Source organism: Dipodomys merriami, unplaced genomic scaffold (genome assembly GCF_024711535.1).
Source record: "Dipodomys merriami isolate MVZ:Mamm:240054 unplaced genomic scaffold, mDipMer1.0.p SCAF_25, whole genome shotgun sequence".
Classification (NCBI taxonomy): Eukaryota; Metazoa; Chordata; class Mammalia; order Rodentia; family Heteromyidae; genus Dipodomys; species Dipodomys merriami.
This window is the reverse complement of record NW_027203937.1, coordinates 7909015-7924556: the sequence shown is the minus strand read 5'-3', so window position 1 is coordinate 7924556 and position 15542 is coordinate 7909015. Positions and strand designations below refer to the sequence as shown.

General features: G+C 37.4%; 1 protein-coding gene across 29 annotated transcripts in view; it reads right to left on the bottom strand.

Moving 5' to 3' along the window:
• The window catches only part of Dlg2 (discs large MAGUK scaffold protein 2), a 2075786-nt gene that overhangs the window by 581500 nt on the left and 1478744 nt on the right, over window positions 1-15542 (bottom strand). The gene's annotated exons all lie outside the window — the stretch shown is intronic.

Sequence of the window (15542 nt, the reverse complement as noted above, 5' to 3'; positions counted from 1 at the left end):
ATTTCATCATTCTATCTAACCATTCCAGTCTTCCTCATGTCAAGTAGCCATGTTTCTGAGTGTCAAAAATGAGAAGCAACTCTTTCCTGACTCCTTTGCCATGGTCAGCACACATTCAACTGTACCTATTTAGTTTCTCCCCTATTCAGGCTTCTCTAGCATCCTTGCCACCACCTGATTAAACACACTATCATCTCTCTGCCTCATCAACCTTGATCATCTCTTGACATCTTTGCATTCAGTCTTTTTAGCAGTGGCCCAAAATAAGTAAACATGATAATTTGCCCACGAAACTTCCATTTCTTGCTTCCTCTTTCCATTGTCCAATATTATTCAGGAGATTTATTACTTAGGTAGATTTATTTTTGTGTGGGTATGCAATTACTGGGGATGGCCTTCAGGGCTTCTTGCTCTTGCTTAGCTTTTATTTGCTCAAGTCTGGTGCTCTACCACTTGGGCCACATATTTTCTGGCATTTTGCTAGTTAATTGAAGATAAGAATCTTTTGGAAAAAAAAAGAATCTTTTGGATGTCTGCCTTTACTGGCTTTAAAGCTTGATCCTTAGATCTTGGCTTCCTGAATTGCTAGATTATAGGCTTAAGCCATCAGTACCCAAAGCTTTGTATTTGTTGAATGAAGAGCAAGACTAAGTTCACTTATTGTGTCCTCCATTTGCTAAGTCTGTAACTACTGGTCACTTTCTTAACTTCTCTAAGCCTCCACATTTTCATCTGTAGGTTGGATATAATTGTTGTATCTAGTATAAAAGGTTTCAGAGAAGAAGACTAAATTAGAACACATAATCTAGGCATGATGTTGCATGCTTAGTATCTCAGCACCCAGGAGGTTGAAGCAGGAGGATTGCTAGTTGGAGAGCAGCCTGAGATACATAAAGATAACTCATTTCAAAAACAAAATCAAGCAACAGCAACAACAAAATTCAGTGATATGCACATGAGCCCTTCCATAGACCTTGTGATGTAATAAGATTCTAATAAATGGTTATTGATAGAAGTGCAATATTTATTATTAATGTATAATATTTTCAACTAAAGGAGTCTCTGTAATTTGATGTAACAAGCCTCATTAGTCTCATTATAGAAATAAGAATATTTGCAAGTGTTTATACATTATAGAAATGAGAATATTTGTAAGTAGTTAAGATTTTCCTTTAAAACTGACAGCAAGCAGAGTGCCAGTGGCTTACTCCTGTAATCCTAGTTATTCAGGAGGCTGAGATCTGAGGATTACAGTTTGAAGCCAGCCCAGGCAGGAAAGTCCGTGAGACTCTTATCTCCAATAAACTACTGAAAAGCATAAGTGGTGCTATGGCTCAAGTTGTAGAACACAAGCCTTGAGCAAAATAAGCTCAGGCACAGTGCCCAGGCCCAGAGTTCAAGCCCCAGGACTGGCAAAAATAAATAAATAAATAAAGACAGCAATTTGGGTAGAGACTGGAGTTGATCTTAGATCTTCTTATTTAAAAATTCAGCCCCTTTCCCCTTGTATCTCCATATGCATTTAATTTTGATAGATGATTTTATGGATGTTGTACATATCAATTCAAATTGCAGCATCAGATTAGACATATCTTGTAAATAGCATGGGGAGAAGTTTTGTCCTTTATTGCTCTATACTTTTTCTGTGCCTGTCTGAGATAGAGCTTCTTGCTTGCCTCAATGAGAACACTAGCAGCCTTGAAATCCTGACATGGAATATCACTAAGAGCCACTGGTGCTATTCCATACTAGCAGATGGTATGGCTTTAATAGATTTACACATATATTTCCTCTCTGGCTAAAAAAATAAAATCCCAGAAACTACCAATTAAAATAGTGAGAATGTAGGCAACATGGGTGCCAGTCACCCTGCTGCAGCTGGTCCTTTGAGAGTGGGTAATTTTGCCATCCCATGATAATGCAAAAACATACTGTTTACCACCTTACACTTAGAATACTAATATCTTAAAACACTGCTTTTCCTAAAAGGGAGTGGCTGACATTTAAGAGGAAATGTCTGGAGGCTATATCTCTTCAAACTCTACTTATTTTTTCTTTTTGCATAATATAGAATCATTAATTGTCGATTACTATCATAAGCAAAACACATCCCAAATCAGATAGCTGTTTCTGAATTTGTGGAAGAGGTAGGCACTGGTATAGTGCACAGAGCACAGAACTAGCAAGTGAGGAGGCCTTCATTTGAGCCCCAGCTCTGTGTTAGGTGGGGTCATGGCCTAGTCAGTTACAGTATCCCAAGAAAGGATGCTTGCCCAGGGGTGGGGAGAGGAGCAATGAGAGAGCTATATATAAGTATATGTGCAGTTTGTAATACACAGGAAAGTCATTGCTGCTTCCTAACTGGGTCAAAGGTATTCTCAGAGATTTGCTGGAAAGTGCACAGGATAGAAATTAAAAATTTTTTTAGAGTACCTAGCATGTGTTATTTTAGTCTAGTTTCTTCATTTCAAAGCATTGATCCCCATTTTATGAAGAGTGGAATTTCAATGACAGATTTATGATAATAGTAAGGATGGAGGCATGATTTCAACCTAGTTTTGAAATCCTATATATGTTGATATAGAAGTACTGAGTTAATTGTTTGAAATTTTTTTAAATGGATGAGGAGGAAGAGGAGGAAGGGTTTGCAGTTAAATTCTCAAAAGAAATGAGAAAATGCCAAACCAAACTAGGGCATTCAACTTCCTTTCCTTCCAGTCACTTGAAATAGAATTTGGCTAGAGGGTCACGGCTATTTAGAATTAATTTGCTCATTGTACCAAGTAGATAACCTTTGTGAGGGAAGTCACTTCTTGTATTCATTTTGAAACATACAAATATATCATCAAAGACCAAGGAATCAATCTTCTAGCATAAAGCACAGCTGGTCATAGTTCTGAGCCATTGTATTAGAAATCCATTTGTATACAGAATTTCTCCTCAGTCTTTGGGTATAGTTGACAGTTCACTCAGTCTTTGTTGTTTTAGACATTAAGTCTAAAATATTTTTTTGTACCAATTTTGTCTTATAGACTAGAAGTGTTCTAGGATTAAAAATTAATTGTAGTCTTTTCTTAGAATTTCCCTTTATAATTCTGTTTCCTTGAAGAAATTGCATAAAACTATAAAGGATATTTTTTCCATTAGCATATAGTCAGAGAATCATAACTCAATGTTTTGGTTTTACTTAACAATGACATATTATCTAACATGATGCAAAGTTGTTGAAAAGTCAAATAATGCTTAATAAATGATTTATTCTATTTTGAAGATATAACTTAAAATAACATATAAAATATGCTACTTTTCAAAGTATCAAGACAGGTTCTTTGTTAAATAATACTTCTGATTTTATATATTTTAAGGATGTTAACTTATTTAAAATTAAAATCATAGTAAGTGTTAAAAATTAAAAACTTCCTGTTCAATATGCATAAAAAGAACTGGAAAGGAGGAAAGAGAGCAATGTGTTAGATCTAGGGCTTTGTAGATTTGGAAAGTGTGGGTGATTTTACATGGATAATTATTTTATTTTCCTTCCATGTTGTCTACAATGGACATTATCACAGCCGAACTGAAGACCAAGGCCTGGGAATCTTCTCCATACCCGCATACATCTGGGATCTTAACCCAACCTTAGAAGCTGTATATTTTAGGAAACTCATTTCTCATCCCTAAGCTGCAGTTTGTCCATCTGAAGCTAAAGATAACAAGATTGTGGTGAATAAATGAAATAGTACAATTAAAATACTTAGCACAAGCTGGGTTCTGGTGGCTCATGCTGGTAATTCTTGCCACACAGGTGTCAGAGATCATGATTCAAAGCCAGCCAGGATAGAAAAGTCTATGAGATTCTGATAACCAATTAACCACCAAAAATTGCTAGAAGTGGAGCTGGGGCTCAAGAGGTAGAGCACCAGCCTTGAGTGAATAAGCTATAGAACTGTGCCAGGTCCTATGTTCAAGCTTTAGTACAGGCATATATGTGTGTGTGCGTGCACGCACACACGGAAGAGATCAGAATGGAGGAAAAAATGTTACTAAAAGGAAAGTAGCAATGAAGAGAACTAAAATTAAGATGTTGGAAGAAATTACTAAATCTTGTATATGGGAGGAAAAGATGAGAAGAGTGATATTTTGAGTAAGAAAAATGTAAAAATAGAGCTTTCAGTAATTCCAGTCTTATAGAGCATAATGTAATTTCCCTTTCATATTACCCTTGCCCTGCCCCTGAGAAAACTTTCAGTTGATCTGATACAAAATGTAGCTTTACAGCTGGCCCAGAGGGTCTGAACATCAACACACTTGGCAGAATTTCCCCAATTCATGTCCACTGTCTTTGACCCTCTCTGTATCATTTAAACTACACTTGACCACACAGACGCTCAAGATTTGATTCACATATGGGTTTTAAATCACAAGATCTGAAATTTAACTTTCCATCAGGTGTTGGTTATTAAAGAATGTCCCTTAATTGACTTTCCTGTTATTGTCCCCTATTCTTTTTCTTCACTATATAGATGAATCAATTAGAAAGCCAAGAGGGGAATCATGTACAAATATGGTCAGTGTCTAAAGTCTTGGGTAATCATGCATGACAGTGCAAAAATACTAGCTGGAGAATTATTGTAGACATGAAAAACAACCAGTCATTTAAACAATTTTTTAAAAAATAGGAAAACGCCACAGATTTGATGTGCATTATAATGAAACCAGAGACATGAAAGCAAGATATCATAAAGGGCTTATTTCTCTTTTGTTCTTAGAGTCACTCAAAGGTAGGGTAAGATCAAATAAGATAAAACTTCATTTGAGAAAAGATAGGTACTTTATGCTGCTAAATACAGAGAAGGAAGGAAAAACCATCCCCCCCACCACACACACACACACACACACACACACACACACACACACACACACACACACACACACACACACACACACACAGTGTTTACTTGAACAGCTCCAAATCACTATAACCTATTATAAGCCCTCTTAATTATGTCTGTCTGCTCTCTTTGCTCTTTTTTTTAAACTCTTAGCACCAGTTAAGGTTCCTTCATGTTGAACCCTCTCACTTTTTTCACTGACCTCATAAAAGAGCAAAAGAGCATTAAAATAAAAGTATAAAAAATAACGTAATAGCTTTCCATAAAGAAAAGGTAGAAAATGTTGGGAAGCATCAGATAATTGCCAATGTAGCTGTATCTTTTTATGCTACTTTGGGTTGTTTATTGGGTTGGCAACCCAATAAACAGTCACACGTTTGAAGAACTGACAAATTCATGACAAGGCCAGTCAAGCTTAATGTGGATCACTCGGCAAGTCTGGCCAGTCTTTGCTTTGGGGAATGTAGGATTGAAACCTTGGGGTTCAGAAGTTTTGTCTGAACAGAGGTAATAGAAACGTGAGGGTTTAGTACTCAGGCTCATTTTTTTCCTCATTGACTAAAATACCAAGAATCTATCCAGAGCAAGATTAAGCTTCAGACAAAACAGGGGCTTCAAAGAAAGACAGGGTCCTCCAGATGTCCCAGGAGGTTCCGTCCATGTCTATTCTCTCTGGGGTAGAGCTGTTCAATGCATCCTTTGAGAAGATACATTTAGGGTCTGTAGGATCAACCTCATTTTTGAGTAAGTAAATCCAGGTTGATCTTTGTTAATGGCCAATAAAATTTCTCCTATGTACAGGCCAGTTTTGTGATCAACACTTTTCACCAGTTAACTCCATTAGCTTATTCTCATTTTTAATTATTCAGGTTTATCTTATCTTCTAAGAAGCCATTTCTGGCATAATTGGTTGCGCCAGTCTCCTTTCACATCACATAATCACTGCAAAAGATTAATAAACAGCAAACCAAATACGAGTTATTCAGTTAAATATAAATTGTAGATTAAAAAATGAAGACTAGATTTTTTTTATATTTTAGTCCATGTGGAAGAAAATGACCCCAAATATTAAGCTCTCAAATTTCTATTTCTTCTATTCAAATACATATCATATTTGGGACACACTTGAGCTAAATATTATTTGAGTTTATTTGACATTCAAATATAAAGGTACTGGGTTGATAAACAGACCCGTAACTGTTGTCTGTGGAATATTTAATTGGCATAATACACAGCACATACTGGGAGATAGATATATTATATACTATACATATATTCTTTAAACAAATATAATGAAAAGTGTATACTGTTGCTTTAATTTTACAGCAGAAATGAAAAGATGTTTATAATAATATTAGTAAATTATATCTAGGTAATCTCAAATCTCATGCACTTAATCCATATATGTTTGGCTTAATAAAAACAATTTTGAGACTTACTGACGGTCCAATTCCAACTGACAATTAGTGTGGTCAAGGATCAGACTAAAATCAGTAAGGTCGAGACAAATAATGGAGTCTAGACCAATGGTTCTGAAAACTGAAGTGAACCAGAGTCACTTAGAAAGCTTATTAAATCACAGATAGACAGGCTCTATGTATCCTCAGAATATTTATATTTGAGGTGGAGGTTGTTATTGGAGATAGAATCAAGAGGCTTACACAAACAAAGCACACAATCTACCATTGAGTTACACTTTCTTCCTTTCTTCTATAGTTTCAGATGCAGTAGGTCAGAAACAAGAGAGATGGTTCATATCCAAAGTTTTAGGTGGTCCCAGTAATCTAGGTCTAGGGCATGCTCTAGGTCTAGGAGTTAGCACTCTTCTGAGCTCATATGTAGTCCATTCCAAAATGAATAGGTCTCAACCTTATGTACACCAATCATGATGAAAACCCTGAACTCTATGAATTCAGTCCCCTCAAATCGAAGGTTTTCATGTTGAATAGTCTCAAAGGACCTGGGCCAGGAAACCGCAGCTGCCAAACTGAGTGTGTGCACACTGAAACCATTTTCTAGCATGCATTTTATATTTGAAACTCTTTTGACTCCTTTCGTTCAGCCAAGACCAACGGATATCCATTCCATTCTATACTTCAGAAATAAGGCTTCTGCTTTTGTCTCTTAATTCTGGGTGAAAGGAATTCAGGTTTATGATCCACAGAAGCCATCTACAGTGAATGCACTGTTTTTCTCTCTCCATTTGCCACTTCATTTCCTTTCTATAAAATGCTTGCAGGATTCACTGCAGCTGTCATCTGGGAAACATCACAGTTTTCCACGATCGGGGAGAGAAATTGCTATTTCAGCACCAGTGATTGGTCTTTTGGCTCTTTCCTGGGAATCAAGAAAGGCCAGTAACAAATCTCAAGCCAGGAAACTTAATGGGAGTAACAAGGAAAACAGGCACTGGGTAGAGATTTCAAAGGGAGAGAATCATAGTTGTGGACATCACTGATGCAGCTCAGTACCATACTCTGCTCACAGACAAGACTGTCTGTCAGCTTCCCTGAAATGAAGTGCTGGTACCTCCCACCTGGATTCCATCACTGCAGTAGTCTCCTTGCTGGGTTTTCTGAAGTCAGGCTAACCACCTGATCCTGACACACATAACCAGATTCACTTTCCAGAAGCGTTCCTTTTCTAAGGTCCTCTCCCCTCAAAACTTATCAAGTGTTGCTTAACATTAAAACGGTGAAAAGTGTGATTTATTTATTTTGTTCTATGTATGTACTTGTCACTTAAGAGAGAATAGGATCAGAGATGACCTCTGCATTCAACCATTTTTTATGTCTCTCAAACTGTGGTCCAAGCATGTCACTTCTTGCTTACCTCTCAAATATCCAATGAAATACAAGCTCATGCAAGGGCATGCTCAAACTCCACAACCTCCTGTAATATTTTCAAAGCACTCAAGTCTCTATTGTTTATAAGGCCTGAAGTACAAACACATGGTAGTTTCTCATCTAAAAGCTATGGATTGATTTGGTACACTGCAGAGCCCAACACAGTGATAACTACACATTAAGAAATATATCTTAGATCTGGGTACCAATGGTTCATACCTATAATCCTAGCTACAAAGGAGGCTGAAGTCTGAGGAACATAGATCAAAGCTAGCTTTGGCAGGAAAGTCTGTTGAGATCCTTATGGTCAATTAAACAGCCAAAAGCTGGAAGGGGAAGTGTAGCTTAGGTGGTAGAATACAAGCCTTGAGTGAAAAAGGTAAAGTATAACACTCAGGCCCTGAGTTCAAGCCCTGATAATAAATATAAATATATACAAATGCATATTCAAATCTACTCCAGCCCTAGAAATGAATGTTTATTGTACATACAATTAATTACAAACTTTCCCATTTGCTTTATGATATTAATGGACATTTCAGGGGAATGTTGAGAACCACAAGGAGCATGGACTAGTGGAAAGAAAATAGTGTTATTAAAACAGGCATGGCCGGGAGCTGGTGGCTCACGCCTATAATCCTAGCTACTCAGGAGGCTGAGATCTGAGGATCGCGGTTCAAAGCCAGCCCGGGCAAGAGAGACCGTGAGACTCCTATCTCCAATAAACCACCAGAAAACCGGAAGTGGCGCTGTAGCTCAAGTGGTAGAGCGCTCGCCTTGAGCTGAAGAGCTGAGGGACAGCGCCCAAGCCCAGAGTTCAAGCCCCACGACCGACCAAAAAAAAAAAACAAAAAAAAAAAACAGGCATGATTTCTACTCCTGGTGCTACTACCTGACACTTAAGTTGGCAGCCAGAATGTCTCATAGTCTTTAAGCTGAATTTGGTGATTTAAAAATTGTATTCTAGCTATGGTATTCTGATAATTGAAATTAAAGGTCAGCTCAGACTGTCTATATGGAAGTCCATCATTTACCTCAAACAGACCAAAGGCAGAAGCTATTCTTATTTACTCTCCATTCAAATCCACTTCCCTTTGCATCCAGGTAAATAATGCCATCACCAGAAATGGAGGATTTCAACCCCTAACCACACATTGGTCACTGTCTCAATGTCTCTATACATATATACATGTGTGTGTGAGAGAGAAAGACATATACTGATACTTGTATGTATATGATTTTGACCGTTTTTCTTTCCTTAGTTTCCTCTTGCCCTTATTGTCAATCAACTAGATTCTAAAAACTATTGTTACTAGTTTTCTTGTCTTTAGCTTTGTACCTTGTAATCTCCTTTCAACTCACTGCCAAAATGATGCTATTAAAATATAAACCTGACTGCTTTATCTCATATTTGATAGCCTTCAATTGTTTTCCATTGCCACTGGCAGACTTTCAAACACTTCAAAATTCTAAGCAAAGCAGCTCTTTCTTCAAATTAAACCTTGTTCAGAAGCCACATAATGGACACTTATAATTGTTTGTACATAATAGAGGAGGCAGAGTTTTTGTAATTTCTGCAGCGGGGAAGAAAGGGGAATCAGAGCATGGCTTGCTGGAAGGGCCTATTTGTGACACTCAGAGTGCTCAGAGGGATCTGGAGTCAGGGCGCCCTACAGGACTGCAGATGCTAGTAAGTACAGAGAGGAATCCAGACTAGCGCAGTGCCCTGGTGTTAAGCTGTGCCTGCTAAAGGAGGAAAACCTTTTCTGTTTTTTTTATATTTAAATTTTATTGGCAAGGTGATATACAAAGGGATTACATTTACACAACTAAGATAATAATTATGTTTCTTTATGAACAATGTTATCCCTTTTCTAATTTTCTCCCATTCCCCCTCCCTCCCCTCCATCCCAAGTTGTAAAATTCATTTCCAGCATAGTGTCTAGTGAATGTCACTGTTGAATTGGTTCACCCTTTGTCCCACCATTTCTTTTTCTTTTTTTTTTTTTTTTTTTTTTGGGTCAGGTCGTGGGTCCTGAACTCTGGGCCTGGGCGCTGTCCCTCAGCTCTTCAGCTCAAGGCTAGCACTCTACCACTTGAGCCACAGCGCCACTTCCGGCTTTTTTCTTTTTGCTTATGTGGTGCTGAGGAATCGAACCCAGGGCCTCAGGCATGCAAGGCAAGCGCTCTACCACTGAGCCACCTTCCCAGCCCTGTCCCACCATTTCTGTGATTCCCCTTTTGTACTCCTAGTCAGATAAATTTATATACAAGACAAAATATATATATATATATATATATATATATATATATATATATATATATATATATATATATAGTGACAACAGGGAATAAACCAAAGGGGAAAAAAGAAAGAAAAAAATAATTGCAAACAGTACAATAAAAATGCATCTTGTTTCCATTTCTTGGAGTTCATTTTGATAAGCATCATTTTATATGGTTATATCCACATAGCTATTGAGCCATTGTGGTCCTCTGCTAAGAAGGACCAAAAGGAACCCTACTGTACCGTTGGTGGGAGTGTACACTTGTCCAACCACTCTGACAAGCAGTATGGAGGTTCCTTAAAAGAGTAAACATAGAACTCCCCTATGATGCAGCAATCCCACTTTGGAGCATTTACCCAAATGACCACAAACAAGGCTATCAGCACAACCATGTTCATTGCAGCATTATTTACCATAGCTAAGATATGGAATCAACCCAGATGTCCCTCAGTAGATGAATGGATCAAGAAAATGTGGTATATATGTACAATGGAATTCCATGCTTCTATTGGAGAGAATGACATTGCCCTGTTTGTAAGGAAGTGGAAAGACTTCGAAAAAATTATATTAAGTGAAGTAAGCCAGACTCAGAGAAACAGAGGTTCCATGCTTTCCCTTATTTGTAATAATTAGAGGAAAACCTTTTCTAATTCACATGAAGACTTCTTATGGCTCTGCTTGGTGATAGCTCCGTTGAATGGAGCTATGCCTTTACAAAAACAAACAAAAATACTAAAACACAAAGAATATCACATACACCCAATCTTTAAACAATCTGCTTACTAATTACTTTTAAAATCCTGTCTCTTGCTATAAAATTACTTTCTTCAATCATCATACAAATCATTATTGAGGCCCCTCCTTATACTTAGATTATATACCTCCAATACCCAATGGTGCCATACCATAGCTACCTTTTAAAGCCTGTACTGAGGTAGCTTTACAATTTAGCAGGTGAATTAAGAAAACTAAAATTCAGTGCAAAAACAATATAGATGAGGAGCAGAAATCAAGTGTTACAAGGCTTTTTAAAGCTTGTATTTGGGGATTTATATTTGAACTTAAAGACAATGGAGCTGATTGTTTTGTGCAATGCTACCACCGAATTTAGGAAAGCTGTCCAGCACATTGTGGAGAGGGAGAATTGATTAGATTTGGAGGATGGAATTAGAGTAGAAGGCAAGGATTGTCTTTAGAGGCTACTACAGAATAAGAGAAATGATTTCCTAAACTAGACCACTGGCATGGGAGAGAGAAGACGAAGGAATGACGAAAGCTTCCTAGCTATATAAGATGGATTAGATGTTGGAGAGAAAGAAATAGAGGAAACACTTTGTTCTTTCTTCCTCCATTTATACATGATGAATCACTTGAGAAGAGAAATGGTATCTCATTAATGTTTGTATGTTTAGTGCCTCAAAAGATGTGTGACACAAAGATGGGACAGATCATATGCTTGATGAATAAGTAAATTAAATTTCTAAGAGTGACATCTTAGCTTCCAATATCCACAGCTTTTCCAGTGACCTTGTCTCAGGATACTGGATCTTCTCATGCTATTTCATCCTTTCTGACAAAAGGAAAATAAGTTCAAATTTAGTCACCCTAAGAAATAAACTGTCATTTATTTGTATTTTTGCATTTTCATAGAAAGGCACCAGGTAGAAGGGAAGGTCTAAGCCAAAGCAAATGATTACTGATAAGACCTCACAGAGTAGTTGAGGGATGTAATTAATATACATAAAAACACACTGAAAGAACATTTATTGAGCATTTGCTGGGTAATGCATACTCACTGAGGACAGAGTTGAACAACAAAGATACTGGCCCATGAGCTTGGGAATAGGAAGGAGAAATGGACAAACTCTCAGCTTAGGGACAATAGCTTATATCACTTACAAGATAGAACTTAAGAACCTTTTTCCAACTTTAGGGTTTAGCCTCAAGGTTAGTATTTGTGTGGTTATTCTAATTCTTAATGTTTGATTTTTATGAAAATAGTAGAGTTGATCCCTGAACAAGAATTCAACAATTTAGCATGCAGCACACTGCCTATAATCTTTCCTCATATTTGAACTGCTCTTTGATTCCTATGAGAAGCTATTTGACAAAGCCCAATGAAACTGGAGCTATGGAGTAACTCATACAAGCCAAGTGATAAGCTGCATACTTACATACATACACAGCATATTGATGGTAAGACATTCTAGTATTTTCTAAGGTGTTTAAAATATCTAAGCATTGTTAAAAATGCTTAAGCTTATAAATGTCAAACATTAAGGTGAATAAATTCACTGGCTGTTATGGGGAAACAATGTCAAAGATTTCTACAATTATAAAAGTAAACATATTACTTCATATTAATTTGTGCTTATTTCTTATATTCATCCCTAGTAGAAAGTAAGGACTATGAGAAAAGAAATCTACGTTCTTGTTTGTTACTAATGGTTTACACAGCTCCTCATGGAACAAGGCCCTGCCACTCAATCAGTTTTCCCAGTTCCATTATTACTCTCACCATCCACATTCAATCTATCAGCCAGAACAATGGCATCTAACGCCATCAAGCATAAACCCCAGCCCATTCACTTCTCTCCATCTCCACTAGTACCATCTTGGGCTTATCAATCTAACGTGTTGGTTCAGGTTCTACCCCTATTCTCTACACTATTCTCTGTGCAAAGGCCAGGGGACTTTTATTTTACATTTAAATAAGATAGTTACTTATCCCTTCTTTAAACACTCTAGGCTTTTCCTTTACCATTTAAAACAAAACACAGGCACCTATGAAGCCTTGACTTCCCATTTACTCCTCTGTTCTCATTTTCAACTGTTCTTCTCATAACCATTCATTCAGCTTTCCTAACTCCACTTCTTTCCTAGTACATGTCTGGATCAATCCTGTCTTAGGACACTTGAATTTGCTGCTTCTTTGGCTTTAAAAGTCTTTTCTCCTTTTATTTCTTGGATCTTTTTGTCATTAAGATCATATCCAAAACACCCAGTGTTGATAGCTTACACCTATAATCTCAGCTCTTCAGTAGGCTGAGATTTAGGAATCATGGTTTAAAGCCTACCCAAGCATACAAAGCCAAGTGACTTTTACCTCAATTTACCAGCCAAAATCTGGAAAAGGAGGGATGGCTCTTAAATGGTAGAGCACCAGCCTTGAGCAGAAAGCCCAAGTCTTTGAGTTCAATCCCTAGTAGTCACTCTCTCTCTCTCTTTCCCCCACTCTTCTACCTAAAACAGTCATCATTTAGACAAGCCCAACACTACATAGTCCAAGGTAGCACCAGGCACTTCTCATCTTATTTTTCCTGTCTCAATCTCATAGCTCTTCTATTTTATATATTTGTACATTTACTGCCCAACAAAAAAAAATGTAAGATTTTTAAACAGGAGCATTATCTGATTTGTTGACTACTTTATACTTATTAGTGCCTAGAAAAGTGTTGACTCTATAGTAGGTGCCTAAGAAACAGTAAAATACCAAATTATTGAATTAAGGGATAAATTAACAAATTGGGCTTGGAAACTATAATAAAGTGTGTATAATCTTGCTGCCCAAGTTTGAATTCTGACAGTTCTAGCTTGAAGACCTTCTTAAATTCAAACCCATAATTACTGGAATGATTTTGGTACTGGCAAAGGTTGTGAGCAATTCTCTTTATAGCAGATGATGCTAAATTGCCTGAAGGTACTAATTTTCAAGGGTAGATGATTAGCAATGCTGCTTCCTGACCTTTTCTGAGCTACAATAATCAGCTGTTATTGTTTATGTGATTTCATAATATCCACACTCCCCACTGCTCCCTAGGCTACATCCCACTTTCTAACAGAAATTCAAATTAATTTTTTGTGATGAAAACTCATGACACATTTTGAAATTACTGATGACATTTTTTGATTTCATAAAACCAGAGCTACAGCCACTTTGGCTTAATGGCTAAACTGGTGTTTGCAAAAGTACCTTCAGTCACTTAAATTTGTTCTTAGCTGTAGAGATGAAAATTCTAAGGCCAGGGATGGTAGCCTGAGGAAAAGGGGCACCAAGAAGAATATCTTTGCTCATAAATACCGCTCTGGTTTCTAGTGAAGTGATAGGGTACATTTAAATTTATCATTTTCTCTTTTGAAAGACAAACCCATTGGTGGCTGAGATTCATATTTTCTGTATGACCTTAGAACTGTCCAGGAGACTACATTTTGGAGCACACAAAAACATCAGGGAAGCCTGTGACGGCAATTTCCCGAAGGAACTGTGTAGAAGAAGCCACAGGCACAAGGTCATTGAAGGAAAGAAGCTTCCAGAAGATAAATGAAAACTATAATTAAAAACTCACACATTTTCTAGGATCCTTGTGCCAACTACAATAGCCTCTGGTATTTAATTTATATCTATCTAACAGTTTTCTATTTATAAAACACTTGTGCAAAACCTTCTGTTTCAGTCTTAAAATTGAGAAATATGATAGGAAGATACTGATACTTTTTTTTTTTTGCAAAACTACCTTAGAATTAGATAAGTTAAGGCTACCTTCTCAAATTCACATATAAGAGATGGAGATTAAAATCACATGTTAAACCGAGAACTGTTGACTCTGGCCTACCATCCTCAGGAGGCTAAGAAATGCGGATTGCAGTTCAAAGCCAGCCTGGGAAGGAACATCCATAATGTTCGTAATCTCCAATTAACCACCAGAAAACCGGAAGTGGGGCTGTGGCTTAAGTAGTAGGGAGCTGGCCTTGAGCTGAAGAGCTCAGTGACACTGCCCAGGCCCAGAGTTCAAGCCCCATAAACAACAAAAAAGAAACAAATAAACAACAACAACAACAACAAAAAAATCAGATGCCAGTGGCTCATGCCTATTATCCTAGCTACTCAGGAGGCTGAGATCTGAGGATCACAGTTTAAAGTCAGCTAGGGCAGGAAAGACCTTGAGACTCTCAACTCCAATAAACCACCAGAAAACCGGAAGTGGCACTGTGGCTCAAGTGGTAGAGTGCTAGACTTGAACTGAAGAGCTGAGGTACAGTGCCCAGAGTTCAAGCCCCATGACTGACCAAAATAAAAAAAATTAAAAACAAACAAAAAACAAAACCACAATGTGCATGTTAGTTCTACTGCTTTGGGTCTTTTTTTTCTTGTCATTTATCTTTTTTGTCCATTTGCTGGTCCTGAGGCTTGAACTCAGGGCCTGGGTAATGTCCCTGAGATTCTTTTCCTCAAGACTAGGGCTCCACCATTTGAGCCACAGCCCTACTTCCAGCTTTTCCTGAATAGTTTTTATTAGAGCTAAGAGTCTCATAGACTTTCCTGCTCAGGCTGGCTTTGAAATGCCATCCACGGATCTCAGCCTCCTGAGAAGTTAGGATTACAGGTGTGAGCCACAGGTACCCAGAACATTTATCATTTTTTTGCTTATACTGTTGTACATAGTTTTCCTGTTACAAATGTCATGATTTTAATTTGAAATATGAATGAACAATATCTCCTTGAGTATTTTGAAATTTTA